A 17,929-nucleotide genomic window follows, 5' to 3' on the forward strand; every position below is an offset into this window, starting at 1 on the left:
CACTCCCAAGAACTATGCCCTCTTACTCCTCATCCATAAATAACCAGTTTGTTCTGATGGTCAGTGCTCAGGGAAGGTGGGCCCTGCTGTCAACCCCTGGGTATGAATCTGATGGGTGGGAGCCAAGCAGGGCAATTCCCCTTCTCTGGGGTTTGGTTTAGGAGTAGGCATGTGTTAAAATGTCCCCCACCCTACCCCCCAACACACACACACACACACACACATTTGTTTGAGTCTTAAGCCCACTGCAGTACCTCAGATTCTGACCTCATTGGAGAGAGGCCTTTACAACAGTAATCAAGTTAAAATGAAGTCATTAGAATGAGCTCTTACCAGTGCAATTGGTGTCCTCATAAAAAGGAGAAATCTGGACAGAGACATATACATGGAGGGAAGAGAATGTGAAGAGACAGGGATAGAAGACAGCTGTAGACAAGCCAAGGGCAGAGTCTAGGGCAGATTCTCTCTAACTAAAGAGGGAACCAACCTGCCAACAGCTTTACTCCTGAAGGCCAGCCTTCAGAGCTACAAGATGACACATTTCCATTGGTTAAGCCACTCACTTGGTTCTCCTGTGTTATGGTGGCCCTAGGACATTTCCTCCTTGATGTCTTGCTGATGAGGTGGGAAGCCTAGGGGCCCCAAGCTCTGGGCAGTCCTGTGACTATCTGTGCCAGGCACATCCTCAGGACAAAGTCTTCCCAGCTAGGAAGGGTGGAACGTCCCTGAAAGGGTGATCTAACCTGGGGCTTTCTGCTTCCAGACTTAGTGTTCTATGATAAAATTATACATATTTATTGCATAAACCCATGTTAGACACTGGGAAATAGTTACTTTGTCCCCAACAAATATGATTCTCCCTGTTTACCCTTAATCTGCCCCCAAAGCTGATCTTTGTAGTTCTCTTAGTGAATGATGACTGTAAGTTTTTAATAAAGAGACTGCACATAAAAGGTATTAAAGTTGGAGTGGCATATAACTCATTTCTATTCAAATTTTTTAAATGACTCACACAGGCTACTAAAGTTAAGAAATTGAAACTCACACTTTCCAGTGGCCTATAAAATGCTACCGACCAACCAAGCTATCATAGACAATCATGCACAGATTTTTGTGTGAACCTAAGTCTTCATTTTTGCTTCCATAAATACATCAGAGTGGGATTGTTGGGTTGTATGGAAAGTGCATGTTTAACTTCACAAGAAATTGCTAAGTGTCTGTGCCATATTGTATCAATGATGTATGAGAGTTCCAGTGGCTTCACATACTCACCAGCACTTAGAGTCAGTTCTGTTTTGGTTTGATTTGTTTTTTGGTTTTTCTTTTTTTTCTTTCTTTCTTTTTTCTTTTTCTTCTTTTTTTTCTGCCATTCTAATATAGTTGTATCTCATTGTGGTTTAAATTGCATTTTCCCAATGATCAATGATGTCAAGCGTCTTTTCATGTACTTATTTGCAACTGTATATTTTCTTTGAAGCAGTATCTACTCAATGTTTTTGCTCATTATTTATTTTTAAAAGATTGTTTACTTATTTATTTATTTATTTATTTATTTATGTATTTATTTATTTATGAGAGAGATAGAGAAGGGTACAAGTAGGGGGAAGGAGCAGAGGGAGAGGGAGAAGCAGACTTGCCACATGAGCAGGAAGCTCCATGCAGGGTTTGATCCCAGAACCTGGAGATCATGACGTGAGCCAAAGGCAGACACTTAACCGACTGAGTCAGCCAGGCACCCCAATGCTTTTGCTGATTTTTTTAAACTGAGCTGTTTGATTAATATTTAGTTCTGACCATTCTTTATATATTCTGGATACAAGATCTTTTTTTAATCAGATATGTGATTTTGCAAGTATTTTCCCATCTGTGCCTTCTCTTTTTATTTTTAACAGTATCTTTTTAAAGATCAGAGCCTTTTAATTTTGATGAAATTCAATTTATCAATTTATGAGACATGGTTTGTGTATTAGAACCAGTCTTATGTTTCAGTGGCTGGCAGCTCCCAGGCTCTCATGTGGTTTTAGTACTTCCTTTCCACTTACAGCACTTTCTCAGATAAATGGAAAGTAAGTCTTCTAATAAATCACACAGAGCAACTCAAAATCTATTATATGGATAGCATCTCCATCTGTCAAAGTCTTGAAGACTTGAGATAAACAGAACAAGAAGAAGCAAAGCCACCATCAATCCTTTATAAGGAATAAATCAGCCTTTTCTATTACTTCACTGCTTCACCCGCTCTGATGTCCATAACAAAAATGAGGTTATATGCACAATTTAAAGGACAAAGTGAACTGTAATCTAAAATGAAGAGAGTTAAGAACAGAAGTGCTGGGTAACCACTAATGTTGCTCACAAAGAGAAAATAACGCCATAATGTCGAGCTCCAAAGATTTGCTGTATCACCTCAACCTCCCTGGATTTTAGGGAGGGTGTGAGTTTCTAAAGACATGAAACTGATGCAGAGGAAAACTATTTGTAAATTGCTGATCTGAATATCTGCTCACTTTGTTGGTCTTCTACCTTTCAAGTTCAATCATTGTTTTTTGAAGGGTGGCCGCTTCGTAAAAAAAAAAAGATTTTGCTCGTTCACTGATTTTATCACCTATGTCATTACTCTTAAATCCTAAATGAGTTTTAAATAATAAAAAAATCCAAATCCCCAATAATTCATACTGAACTATTAATGTTTTCTGATTAGCTGTGATCATTGAAATATGGCCTTGATTGTTTCACATATATAAGATAAAATTCTTGTTTATCCTCTTAAAGGATCTTCCCAGTATTTTGGTTAGAAGTTTTTAAAGTTTGGTAATATCTTTTATCTCCTTTTCAAATCTACTAATAACCTTTTATATGCCAAAATAACACTGGATCTAGAGTCTAATAAAAAATCCCATCTAACTTCCAGTCTAGTAAAATGTTAATTAATACCCAGTAGGTATATAACAAGCAAGGTTTATTTCATTCATTAATCATTTCAGAAATAATTCCCAAACACCTACAGAGGTCAAACTCTATTCTAGTTGCTGGAGATGTAATAATGAACAGTAACTGATGTTTTCCCTATAACATGGAGCTTGTGGTCTATGTAGGTATAGGCATTAACCAATAATCCCACAAGTAAATATCTAACTAAAATATGTGATAAGTGCTATGAATGACTGTTAAGTCATGATGTGAGTGATCTCCTGGGAGTATGGAAGGTTTTTATATAAAAATACTGTTTTGGATGCGATCTCAATTAGAGTGAAAATTAACAGGGAAGGGGTAGTAGGGCAAATGAACACTACAGGCAAAAGTAACAGCATATGCAAAGGCCCTGTGATAATATTCAAAGAATGCTTTAGAGACAGGGCAAAGAAAGCATGGGAGAGAATAAGATAAAGATGGAACTCTGCAGGGCCTTTTAGGTCATATTAAAGATTTTGCTTTGAGAGGAATGGGAAGTCCTGTTTCAAGCCAAGAAGATGTTAGTGGTGAGGGGTGTGGAGTAAGATTTTTCACTTTGCTTACAGTGTGAAGAGTGTTACTGAAGACAGCAGGTAAGGGTAGACTAAAAGGACCAGTTAGGAGGGCATTGAAATACTTCAAGTGAGAGGAGATGGTGGCTTGGATTGAACGGGGGGTTAGGGAGATGGATGTAGAGGGATTGGGGAGATGTATGGGTAGATAGGAATGGGGTGGGGGTTGAGGGACAGAGAGGCCCTAGGCTTCCAGCTTCTAGAACTAAATGGAAAAGAGTATCTGTCTGGTAACAAATCCTAAAAGAGGAACACACTGGTGCAGAAGATCATGAGGTCATCATTCATGCTGTTTTGGTCACGTTGGGTTTGAAGTCACCCTAATGGAGATGGTGAATAAGCAGTCAGACCCATACATCTGGACTTAGAAGAGGGGTTTGGGTTAGAGATACACATTTGAGAGATCCTGGTGTATTATAATTGAAAGCAGCAGCAAGCATGGAACCAACCAGGGAACACATGCAAGGGGAAGAGAGAAGACTTGGCTGGGGTCTTGATGGATTCTCAGTGTTAATGGTCAATGAGAAGAGGATAAGCTCACAGAGAAGGGGTTGGCCAGAGTCAGATGGAAAACATGGGAGAGTTATAGCAGCACACAATCCACTGTATTGAGTGCTGCTGAGAAGTCAAAAGCCTAGTGAAAAAAAAAAAACACCCATATTTTACTTAGTGACCGGGTGGTTGTTGCAGCTGGTTTTAATATTATGACCAGGGAAAGAAATGGCCAGATGGAATGGTTTAAGAGGTGGCCGAAGCTGAGCAAATGAAGATAGTGAGTGAAGACAGGCCTTGAGAAGACAGCTCTTGAGTTGGACTCTCAATAAGAGAAAAAAGACGAGGTTGGCTGAAGGCATACATGTAGTCAGGGTTAAAATAATCAGTAAATCATGTAAATAATGACAGCTGAAGATATTGAGAGATTATTATGTAACACTAGTTGAAATCTGCTATGTAAAATAATTCAAATTCATGCATTAAAATCCAACTGTGCTTCTATTTCAGAGGTTTTTCGGCCTATTTTTGAAGAAACTGAATCCTTTTATTAACTAAAGTTCCACTAATAATTCCAGCCTTTAGAACAGATAAAAGCAGAGGTGGTCCTTATGACCCCTGCATGAAACACTAGGCTCCTCTCATTACAAACCAACATCTCATGCAAAGATGTGGAAAGGTGGCACCCTGTTACTAAATGAGCAATGTATTTATTTGAAGCAACTTGCAAAGATACATAAAATGCAAAAGAATGAAAGAGAGGAATAAATCAGAGCAAAGCCAGCTGTCAGAATAGCATACCTAAATTGGTTATCAGCAGATTCTATACAGCTACTAGACAGCATAGACTTTTGTCTCTGAGCTTCCCAGTAGTCAAAGCAAAGAGGTATAAAAGATTACTCACAAGAATCACGGCATCCATAACGTAAGGTGCCCAGCTGTTCAGGAAGGTAGCTTTTCATGATGACAAGGGCCAAGATAGATGTTTCCTGTGAATTGTCATATGGGAGGAACCAGGATGTAATGAGGCAACACCCTCCACATCTTTTTCAGTAGATAGAGTAACAAACTTTTTGCACCTGTTTCTTATGTTCCTCAAGAGGCCAACGAGATAACATCAAAGTGCAGTCTAATAAAAGCAGTTTTTGTGTGGTAAGGAAGTACAACAGGGAGAGCAAAGCAATTTCTGAATATCCAAAACACAGCCCTTTGATATTGTTGCAAATCTCTCCATTTCCCCTCCTTCACACGCTTATTTTCTCTAGAAAAAAGCAAACGAGATCATTTCTTTACAGTTACAAAACTAATGCACATTCCTTACAAAAATGCAAGTAATTTCAAAATATGAAGGCAGAAAAAGTGTAATTTCCAGTAATCCTATCCCTCAGAGATAACAGTCATTTCAGTTTGAGGATGTTCTCGTGAGCTTTTTGCATGCATCTATAGCACTAAGTTATGCACATATTTACTAAATGGGATCATACCCTACTTAATGTATAAAACCTCATCTTTTAATGATGAGGCTTAGCTCATCCCATATGTGTAAAATAATCCATCTCCTATTGATGGATATTTGGGTGTTTCCATTTTTCTCACTATTTAAAATAAAGCTTCCATAAATTTTCATAGATGTAATCTTACAAAGTTCTTTTCAGAATTCCATATCTGAACCTCCTCCTGCTAGCAGGACCCGATGTGAGCTCATTTGTTTTCTCTCTTTACCTTCAAAGTTGTCTTGTGCTTCATTATTTAAAGTCCTGACCTCTGTCTTATGACTCATAGTCTCAAAGAAAACAATCCCCTGCTGAATGTCACTAAATACTAATGGTCTTAGAATTTTCCCCTCTCAGTTAATTCATTTCCACTGCAGTGATGTCCTTCCAGAAACAATACTTCATCCACAGGCATCAACTTTTTGAAAGTTAATCAGATGGGCAGGTGAGGTATCTTAGTCCAGATATAGTGGGTCAGGTGCCTAGAAACCAAGCCAGTTTGCAAGTGTTACAAACATGCAACCAGCATATCGGAAGGCTGTGCTTTAGCACAGTGGGGAAGGGTGAAGAGTGGAACTCAGCTGCCTGGATTTGAATCCTGGCTCCAGTGCTGGCTGTATGTGACCTTGGGCAACTTTGTTTGCCAAAGTTCTCCATCTCCAAAATAAATAGACTGTTATGAAGACTGAATGCACAAATAACTACAAAGCACTTAGAACAGTGCTGGCACATAGTAAACTATTTAAGTACTTGAAAAATAAATAAAATCTACTTTTAACCTGCTAGACATGGATGCAGACACTTACAAGCCCTTCCTAACTTCATGCCACTATTCAGCTGGGCCAAAATGAGGATTTTCAGCAAAAAGGTCCAATTTTTCAGGGCTATAATCAACTCACACGTTGCTAAATGAGTCTTTGGCCATTTACACACTCGCTCCTACAACCAGAGTTTAATTTTGGTCAAACACAGCTTCATAAATGCCAATGAAAGCATTTTTAGGGGCACCTGCGTGGCTCAGCGGTTGAGTGTCTGTCTGCCTTTGGCTCAGGGCATGATCCCGGGGTCCTGGGACTGAGTTCCGCATTAAGCTCCCCACAGGGAGCCTGCTTCTCCCTCTGTCCATGTCTCCCTCTGCCTTTCTCTGTGCATCTCTCATGAATAAATAAATCTTTTTAAAAAGGAAAGCATTTTTATTCAATTTCTATAAAAATTACTCTTTCTTTGGATGAATTCGTAACTATTAGACTTTAGCTTTAGAAATGGGTACTATTCAGTTTGTAATAGATCAAAGACTTTGGGTGCTAGAGAACATGGACATTACTGAAGTATATTTTATTAAATTTAACTATTATATAAAATTTTTAAAATTCTGGACATCATTCCAAAACAGACTTGAAGTAGCTTAACAAATATCATTTAAAGAAAAGAAAACACTCCATCAGTGTGCCTCTAAAAACAGGCCAATTTTTTCAAAATAGATCCTACCTCTGCAACAGATTTTACCAGGCTTTTTTCCAAATCTGCCTACAAAAATCATGCTATTATTTTTTGGTGAAGAAAGACTCACAATAAGCAGCTTTATTCACCTACAGAAGCATATTCTAGAAACATCCTTTTGAGCACTTACAAACAATGACCTGTTTATACTCTGTGTAGTCTCCCACTGAGGCCCATACCAGGTGCTTTGAGAGGCTAAAAACACCAAAAATGTTCATCAACATACACATTCAACTCACGAACTTCTTCTGGGAACTTCTGGGCCACAGTATCTCCCTTCTGTCTAACCTGTATGACAAGAAAAGATACTTCCAAATTCTTTTTTCAAAAAATTTTATTTATGGGATGCCTAGGTGGCTCAGCAGTTGAGGGTCTGCTGTTGGCTCAGGGCATGATCCCGGAGTTCCAGAATCGAGTCCCACATGGGGCTCCCTGCATGGAGCCTGCTTCTCTCTCTGCCTGTGTCTCTGTTGCTCTCTCTGCCTCTCATGAATAAATAAATAAAATCTTTAAAATAAAATTTATTTTATTTATTTATTCGCACACAGAGAAATCTTCTTTAAGAGAAATCATATTAAAGTTTTTCAAAAAAAATAAAGTTTTTCATTAGTTAGAAGGTTAAATGCAAAACCAAACACACATGCTTAAATTTGTGGGACTGTCATTTTTTGGTAGCCAAATCAGTTGGGTTAAAAGAAAAATTGAATGAAAGAGTCAAGTTACCATCTCACGCCCAATTTGGAAAATTTTCTGAAAATATTATTTTTAAAGATTCCCTAAAGAAGGTATTTTTTGCTCAGTGGAAGGCAGGAGCCATAGCTGCATTATTTCTGTGTTCCTTATCACAACAAACATATAGGTGTTTAGTAACTATTGAACTAAAGTGACTGTTAAGAACTGGCAAAAATTTTGTTTTGGATACTGGGCATAAAAGCAAGAACATGGACTTGGGAGTCAAGCATGTCTCCGTTGAAAATATGTCTCTCCCACTTACTTGCCATGAAACCAGGCAGCTTAATTATCAGATAAGCTCCAATCTTCTCATCAATAAAAGGAGACAAAGAAGCTCCACGTCTCTGTGCTGCTGCGAAGAACAGATATTGGATGGCAGGTATCCAGTACGGTGAAAAGTTATGTTCTGATTATGAGGATATGAGAATAAGGTCTGGACCATACCATCAGAAAAGGAGTTTTTCCCTAAGGGTACAAGTCAATCAATCCCCCCCTCTCTCTTTGTTCTTCATTCTGTGAGTTGATATTTATGTCCAAAAACTCAGTTTGACCTCCTGCTTCAGAAGAATATATTGAAACCAGTAGGTCTCTTTCTGATGTTGGGTAGGGGCCCCCAGAGTAGCTGTTCATTCTAAACATCAGGCAATATTATTGAGAACATGTCAATAAGAAATTAACCCAATGCATTCCGGAAGATGTTTGGTTGTTGGTTCATGTTTTACAAAAACCATGATATCAGTTTGTTTCCTGTAGGTCTCCTTGCTTCTTTCCCCCAAAAGTACAGTGCAGCAAACATTTAAATGAGTGATTTGACTGGTTAGTTCCAGTGAGTATTTTAGCAAACAGAACAGACATACTTGTTTGACACATGAACCCAGGGGCGAACTGCTGCTTTAAGAGCAGGAGAGGGAGAGGGTAGTGAAAAACCTTAACCTGCCCAGGTGTCTAAGAGGCAGGATCTCAGATGAGGGTGGGCCATGCAAACAGGTGCTATACACACACATCACAGGATAAAGTCAGTATGTGAAGTGTGAAAAGAACTGCTCACCGCCCACTGGCTTTATCAGTGATAGCCCCTCACACTCACACACAGGACTCTTTGTGTGCCATCTTTGAATGGGGCATCTTTGAATGACCAAGGGCACCACACAGGGGAATTGCAAACAGCTTCTGCATCCGTGGAGTTGGGTTTGGAAGATGAGAGGTTCAAAGGCAGGTCAGGGGGTAAAATGTCTAGCTAGAAGAGAAGTTAGGAAAGCTTCATCACCTTACTACATTGGGAAGCCTTTGTCAAATGCGAATGAGGGATGTTTGCTCGCACAACTGAGTTCCTCATTGCTTGACATAAAGCTGAGCTATACCTGTCATCAGAGAGGTGTAAAAAAAGCAGGTTTTTACAGGACTGCTCAGATTGGACACCATTTGGCCTTCGGAGCCCATTTTTCCAATTGAGACATTTGAAATATTTCTTGCATAGTGGAGCATTAGCGATGTTATGGAATTAAAGCAAGATGTTTCTCCGGCTCAGGACCCAGTACTGGATTTAAGGACGTTCCCTATAATCCTCAATGAGCAGTCATGTTGACCTCTGGGAAATTCCTCCTTGCTTCATTACCTTCTCTTGGAAATGACATTGCCATGGGGGCCTGGTTGTCTTCCAACTGAAAAATGTGGTCCTCAGACCAGCAGCTTCAACACCAAGTAATGGAACTAGAGGAGAAAATTCTAAAACCCATGTAGGACATTTCTTGCTCTTCACCCAGACAGGCCATTAAGAAAGGCTGGCTGCCCAGTCACACACTTGCCTGGTTCCTTCCTTTGGGCCATACTGTGCCTACACCTATGACCTGATGCTAAAACTGGGGCCACACGTTATCATGTGGGCCATGGAAAATAAGGAGCCACCCAGTTTTTTGGATTGTTTCCCAATGTTCATGATTTCTGGCAACTGAAAACCACTTCCAGGGACAGGACTATGGGGGGGGGGGGGCGGAAGAGGGAGGAGAGGGAAGTGGGGCGAATACTGCTGACACAGTGGAAAAGCTGCCAGGGAGGGACCCTGAATCAGTGGGAGTCCACCTTCCTTCCCGTCCTGCTCTCCAGGCTCCAGTACTGGGGTCAGTAGTTCATGCATAAGAAATCAGGATTCTTTGGAGCAATTCATGCTGCCAAATCCACACTGACAGTCCAGGCCAATCCCCAACCCTTTTTGTATTTGAAGGTCAGTTGCTCTGCGTCAAGCACACTTGACAATTGCTCAAAGGGAAACAAGGGAATTGTGTATAAATGCGTCAACTTGCCTTCGATTAGCACAGCTCAAAATGAACCTTTCCGTGATAGTCAGACCAGACTGCATGGCTGTACCTGAATGTTATCAAGTAAAAACATAATATGTACTTCTCAGTTTCCAGTTCTACATCAGATTTGGGGAAGAAATCAATTTGAACATAACATATAGTCCAGGTAATTTCAGCAAGATGGGAGACAACATGCTAAGAACATGTGTTCACATTTTAATTATCCACAATGAGGAAGAAGAAATCATGAAACTGGTGCAAGGTAGAAGAAGGTAACCAGCCCTCACTTGCCTTCCCTCCATGTCCTAGCCCTTCATCTCTCTCTCTAGAGGTGGCTGGCCCTTTGGAGAGGTATGTATAAGTAGATGTCCAACACATGGCGCTGTGAGAACAGGGGAGGCTGAGGGCAGGCTGAAGGCATGGAGAGATGCCTTTTTGAACACGGTTAACCTGCACCATGGATAATGGACAGTTGGCTATGCACATACTTGGATAAATATTTGACAATACATTCGGTTGATACAATATTTATAGAGGCAATATGGGCAAAGAGGTGGGTGAAAGAGAAAAAGAAAATTGGGGTTTCCCCATCTTTTCCAGCATCTGCTGTGAGATACAGTGATGCTGGGGAGAAAAGTTCCTGGTGGTATCAGCAGTTTTGGGTGGAGGCATGAGGCAAAGTTAACTTTAGAAGGTCTCCCAACACTGTTGTGATCCATGTTACATAACTCTGTTGCCCAAACTGTTGCTCGTGCAGTGGAATTTGCCCTACTCGTGAGGTTCTCACAAACTTCAGCCATTTAGACATATATTTTTAGTTAAAGCCATATTAGATAGATATAGGTTCTAATGAAGAAAATCTTTACAGCCTATATCCTACTAGTTCCCAACACATTCTTGCTAGCGGTGCCGGAAGAATCTCTACAGAGATGCCCAAAATGCTACTTCGGGTTGGCTACTGCAGTCGCGTGGTGGCCCTTCCTCCTGACTTAGTGGGAAAGCCAAGCACCTAGTCTCAAGGCCTGCAATCTGACCCAGGAAAGAACCACCTGCCAACATCTCCTTGTCCTTCTATGTGGCACGCTCAGGACCTTAGAAGAAAATATTGTATGTTTCTGCCTCACTGAAGTTGAAGATTCATGTTATAGATTACAGCTCACCTAGAAAATCAGGAGGGACAGTCGAAGTGAGTGTCCATTTCTCTTGACTTCTAACCCTGTGCTCTGCCACTTAGCTGTCCCTCTCTGTGCTTCCACACTGGAAACTGATTCCCTGGATTCCCTAGATAATACCCCCAAGAGTGTGTGTGTGTGTGCACGTGCGTGTGTGTATTTGTTGGGGGGAAGTGGAATTTGCCTTAGAGATGTGGAGGAAAGAGATTCTAAGTCTTCCTGGTGTCAGAGGGTTGTACAGAACTAGTGAGAGCACTGGAGGCCAAGACTAAGTCCCATCAGGCAGGTGGCGTGAGACCTGGTGGTGCCCACTGGGTTGGAGGAGGAAAGAAGAGTTTCCTGCTAAAAAGTTGAAGTATTCTGGAAGTCAGGGGAGAGTACTGACATAGGCCTGGCATTCAAAGGGTCTGTAGAGAAATTACCACAAGTCTATTTGGGTTGAGAACAAGGCCCAGTCTCCTGGCTCCTTCCACTAACACCAACCTGAGAGGAAACTGTGGAAATTAGAGATCACCGATCTGAGGAGTTAGTAAATAAATGGAGACAATTCTTGGGTGGACTAAAAGCCAAAAGCAGTCAGGTCCAGGCATGGTGTAAGTGAGAGAAGGGAGCGTGGCTGCCTTCCAGGGCTCAGAGGTACACAGATTCAACGAGGGGAGCATAGTTTGGGGGCAATTTTTTGCATGTTGCTCTTTCTTCTCCTCCTCATTTCCTTGCTAGAATCTCAGAAACCACCCCAAAAGCAAAGCAAAAAGAGTGACTATCTAAATATTCCACGATTAAGCTTGAGATAAGTAAAGCTCTAACAGTCTGCGATCTCACTCTCTACCCCACGTCAGCCACCCACTCCCTGGCACATCTTCGACCCTAACATTGCTATCACCTCATCACCTCCACAATCTCAGTTCCAGGCGCCCTGCCGTCTGCCCACCACTTCCTATCCTCACAGCTATTACCACTTAGCCGACAATTCTTTAGCTGTATCAGGATCTACCATCCATTGTCTTTGCCCCCTTTTCTAGGCTACCTACAAAGTTCTCACTTCCTTGTGTCCCCGACAAAGGTTCCATATCGCCTCATCACAATCAGTCCCTTCTTAGACTCCAACACCCTTCACCCTTTCTCTCTACAGCTTCCTCCCCTGGAAATAACCCCAACTTTGATGAATCCCACCCTCACCTTCTCTAGGCTGCACCCAAGTAGATTACTTGACTGGAGAACATTAGTCAACACTGCCTAGCAGTTTGCCATATTTCCTGAGAACATTCAGTCTCTGACTCTCCTAGATAACCATAACTGACCCTTGAACAACATGGGTTTGACCTGGGTGGGTCCTCTTATATGTAGATCTTTTTTTTAATAAATAACAGACAGTACCCTAAATATATTTTCCCTTCCTTATGATTTTCTTAATGACATTTTCTTTTCTAGCTTCCTTTATTGTAGGAATGTAGCATATAATGCATATAACCTACAAAATATGTGTTAATCAACTATTTATGCTATCAAGAAGCCTTCTGATCAACAGTAGGCTATTAGTAATTAAGTTCTGGAGGGGAGTCAAAAGTGATACAGGGATGTTCAACTGCACAGGGAAGGGGTCAGTCAGCACCCCAAACCTCATGCTTTTAAAGGGTCGATTGTATTTCACACCTTCTCCTTGCTCCCTGGCAATCCAGCAGTCCTTCACCTCCTAGTTGGAGACGATGTTTTTTATTTGAGATAGCACCCTTATCTTCCCACTGCCAATATACCAATCTATCCAGGCCTTCTGCCTTCCTTCGCATTCATGGGACACTACCCTGCTCCCCGCTGAGGCCAGCTTCTTCCTGCTTGGGTTCCTCAGAAGGATACCTTGAGATGAGGATTTGTGTGAAACAATTTGTTCAAATACTCCCAGGAGACACTAGGTATTAAGGGGTGAAAGCAGACCAGGGAAAACAAAGGTGCAGTTTCAGACAAAATCCCTCAGAGCATGGTTTGACCTGCAGAACTCTGGAGTGTCCACTTACAGCTTAGATTTGTTCTGCCTAAAAGCCCAGGAGCTGGGCTCTCACATCCCTGCATTTATCAGCCACTGGCCAAGGACTGCCCACGGGGTTGCAAGCTCCCAGGTATTTACAGCAGTTGGGACTCCCATAGCCCGAGGGCAGGCTCAGCAGAAGAATGGTAGGTGCAGGCCTTTGGAAGCAACAGCATGCTGATACAAAGAATAATTTTATTACTGAAGATGCTGGAGTATGATCAGATATGGAAAAAAGGGATTGGGGGGTGGGTTTGGGAGACGAGGGCAGGGTTCATCATCAAACAGAGTCAGGACAGAACTCGTTGAGAAGATGGGATTTGAACAGATGGGACTGAAGGAATTAGCGAAGCAGCTATCTGGGGAAGATAGCCCCAAGCTAAGGAATCTGCTGGAGCACAGCCCCCTGAGGCAGCGACCCCCTCATCCTGCAGATTCTAGCAGCAGCATTTCAGCCTGTGTAGCTGGTAAAGTGAGAGAAGGAAAGAGAAGTAGGAATGAGGTCTGAGAGGTTGCAGGGACAGCGCCAGGTCAAGTAGGACCTTGTAGGATAAAGCATTTTGCACTGGGGTAAAATGCAGAGCCCTGGGGGGACTTTAAACAGAGGACTGACTAGATCTGGTGCATATTGCCTTTCCTTACTCTCCATTTCACTACCTGCCTTATTTATATATTGTGATTGATAGATTTAGCATTAACCACTTTTTTTTAAGATTTTATTTATTTATTCATGAGAGACACAGAGAGAGAGAGAAAGGCAGAGACACAGGCAGAGGGAGAAGCAGGCTCCATGCAGGAGCCTGATGTGGGACTCAATCCCAGGTCTCCAGAATCACGCCTTGGCCGAAGGCAGGCACTAAACTGCTGAGCCACCCAGGGACCGCCCGCACTTACCACTTCTTAACAATATATTTTATATTTGTTGCCTTGCTTATTTATTTTTTGATAACCTGTGTAGGATCCCGGCTCCCAAGGGCAGGGGCTTTCTAAATGAATAAATGGATGAACCCCTGTTCTGATGTGAATCAGTAACTGGTGGGCTGGAAGTTCTTTTCCCTTTGTGATTAGGAAACAATGGAGCCCAAGGACACCCAACACCCTGGTGTGCTCTCCAAAAGTACTTGTCTTGATAGGTAGATTTTTTTAATGAGCAGTGTCTTTTTTTTTAATTTTTATTTATTTATGATATTCACAGAGAGAGAGAGAGAGGGGCAGAGACACAGGCAGAGGGAGAAGCAGGCTCCATGCACCAGGAGCCCGACGTGGGACTCGATCCTGGGTCTCCATGATCTCGCCCTGGGCCAAAGGCAGGCGCCAAACCGCTGTGCCACCCAGGGATCCCTGAGCAGTGTCTTTAAAGGAGAAATTGTCCCTCCTTGGGACAGGGTCCTTGGTAGCTGGATCTGAACCATTTTATTTATTTCTTTTTTTTTTTAAGATTTTATTTATTTATTCATGAGAGACACACACACAGAGAGAGAGGCAGAGACACAGGCAGAAGGAGAAGCAGGCCCCATGCAGGGAGCCTGATGTGGGACTCCATTCCAGGACTCCGGGATCACACCCTGGGCCAAAGGCAGGGGCTAAACCATTGAGCCACCCAGGGATTCCCTGAACCATTTTCAGTTATGATTACAACCCCCATTTGTTCTCAAAGAAACACAAAATGGTCAGAAATACTGCATATGAGGGTAACGTGTGAAGCTCCTAGCAGAATACACTCTTCCAAAAGCGTGTGGGGAAAACTAAAAGAATTGAAAATCAAACAGAAGCTAAATGTTGAGATACATTATGTGAGTTGGTCTAAGACCCTAAAAGAATATTTCTTTTCCTGAAATGAGCAGAAAATACATTTCTAGCTACACCCCTTCAATCCTGAAATAGCCAAAGCACTAAATATTTGTCAAAGGCACTGCATTTAAGCAATAAAAATGGTTGAGAATATCTGCTTCCTCAAGGGTACTTTGAGGAAGTTTATTAACCACACCTCCCTGTGATCCTACAGGAGACACATAGCAAAAAATAAGATGATTATGTCAGTCAATCTTACTCCCAACTGTATCTATTTCTACAGTAAAATTAGCCCACATCCAAATTATTAATTACTTCCAAATATTAATCTAGTCTAATTGCCTGGTTGCACCATTATATTTATAATATTAACTTTTCTGATACAGCAAATATTTTATGTTTGCTTCCTTTAATCCATTGTTCCTTCCCCTGATCACAGCCCCAGGATAGAAGCGTCAAGAAATTATTTCTGAATTCACCCGTACTGACGATACCGTTTGTAGAAATTCCATCTGCTTTTGGCATGTGGCCCTTTGTGGCATTTACTACTCAGGAAATTGGAAAGCTTGTATTATGTGGGGGATGTGAAGGTGAAACGGTAGTATTTTCATGGAAGTTGGCAAAAGATGGGTCAGGAACATCGGGCCTGGCATCGTATTCATCCAGAATGCTGTGATAAATCCCATGTCATAAACATCAAAGGGGAGTGATAAATTCTAATTTTTAAAATTAGGTAAAAGGTATATATAATAAAAATAGCAAACACACGGTGCTAGGAAATGCCAGGCACTACTCTAAATGCTTTACCTTTACTCACTTTACCCCCCAACAACCCTTGAGGTAGATACTATCATTATCCCCGCTAGATAGATGATAAAACTGAAGCAGAGGGGTTGAGTAACTCACTTTAGGAGAGTTCAGATCAGTTACTTAGATCCCAAGGGGCAACTCTGGGACTCAAACAGGGAGGCCTGGCTGGGGACCCTGTGCTCTCGACAGGACACAGCACAAATCATAGTCTCTGCTCCCTATAAGCCCTGCTTTCAAATATGATACTTTCCGTGCTCTGGCCACGGCTGTGTAGACTTAATCTAGTCTGCTCTGTCGTTGGTTATGCAGCTCACTCTAGGAGTCTGTATACTGTGCTTCTCGAACCTGATGCAGCAGTGCCGGAGGAGGCCAGGCTCCCCACTCATTCAGGAAGCCATAAAAGTGGAGGGAAATGTGCTGTCCCGGTCAAATTTAGGCTCCCTGTAGCATTCTGCTTTTTCATTTTGTTTGTTGCTGAATTTTTCCCCCCTTATCTCTGCTCTTCTGGTTGGTGTAGACAAGCCCCAGGTTTTCCTCTATTTAAAAAACTCTGGATGTGAAGTTAGTAAACAATTTACGTGAGTGAACATATGCTACGGAAGTGGAAACAGCTGGTGCTGGGGAGGCTGGCTGCCATGAGTTGTTTTTATGTGGGGAGTCATTGGGAAAGCTCCCAAATCAGGCCTGGATTGTCCTTCATGGCCCCTGTGGGCTCTCCTCCTCTGCTCCCCTTCCCTTCCTTCTCCCTTCCCCCCTTTTATCCCCCCTTCTCCCTCCCTCCCCTTTCCCTTTCCCCTCCCCTCCCCTCCTCCCCTCCTCTTCTCTTCCCTCCCCTCCTCCCCTCCTCCCCCTTCTCTTTCTCCCTTCTCTTACTCTCCCCTCCCCTCTTTTCCTCTCTGCTTTCCTTCTCTGCCCTCCTTTCTTTTCTCTCTATTCTATTCCTTCCTCTGCCTGTGCTTGAATGTTGAAAATCACAAAGTCTTTCTTCTAGGACTTCCTACTTTTCTCCCGCCCCACCTTTTCGGAGGGAGTGGCTGTGACCATTATTTTGCCTCCAACCCCACGGGACACACAAATGGTGAGAAGGAATGCAGTGGGCTCTGTGGCCCGGGAGTCTGTGGCCTAGACACAGCTACTTTCCACCTCAATTCAGGACAGACCCTGGTGGAGAGCCAGGTCTGGAGGGTGGGCACCCAGGCAAGGGAAACCCAGAGAGGATGCACAGGCGGACAGGGTCAGAGGGCCACGAAGAGCCCCTTGCAGGGCTGTGCACTCAGGGAGTTGACTGGAATTAATGACACTGTGAAACCAAACTAAATGATTTCTTGTTTCTTAATAATAACAGGGATAATATTAATACACCAATAGTAGCAAACACATACAGCACTTCTTACATTCCAGGTACTACATTAAGGTACCAGATAATATGTTAACTCTTTTTTTCCTCCTAACATGTCTGTGAAGTAGGTATTACACATGAGGCAGCGAGGTACAGAGAGGTTAAGTAATTTGCCCAAGGCCACACAGCCTATAAGTAACAGAGCTGAGATTAAAGCCCAAGCAGTCGGACTACCGAATTTGAGCTGCAGCGTTGAGATGGCCCATTCTTGTGCCTCACTTAACAATCACAGAAAAGCAAGCAACCTGACAAATTGACACATTTGCTCCACCTGAGGGCTTGTTGTGACACATTCAAGTAGCAGTGCATAATGAATGGAATCTAATTCTGGCAGTGTCTCACACAATCATGTGGCTAGATGAAGGACTGCTAGTGGACACATTTTGTCTACATGTGTGTATCCTCTGGTGGTCTGCTAGCCCTAGTTGAGAAAGAATGCTGGAAATGCAAGTTACCTATTCATTTATTCAATCATTTATTGCGTGTCAGAACTGGGCCAGCTTGTAGGGATATAAAGAAAAGACTTGGTCTAGTTGAGAAAACAACCAAGTTAACATTAAGTAGAATAACACAGTGTGATAAGTACTATCAAAAGAGATAAGCGCTGGATAAGGGATGCTAGAAGAACCTCTCCAATCTCTCTGGTGGGTGCAGCTGAAGCTGGGGAGGCAAGCCGGCAGAGGGGGCGTCTTTCAG

This window comes from Nyctereutes procyonoides, unplaced genomic scaffold, assembly GCF_905146905.1.
Source record: "Nyctereutes procyonoides isolate TBG_1078 unplaced genomic scaffold, NYPRO_anot_genome, whole genome shotgun sequence".
In the NCBI taxonomy this organism is placed as follows: Eukaryota; Metazoa; Chordata; class Mammalia; order Carnivora; family Canidae; genus Nyctereutes; species Nyctereutes procyonoides.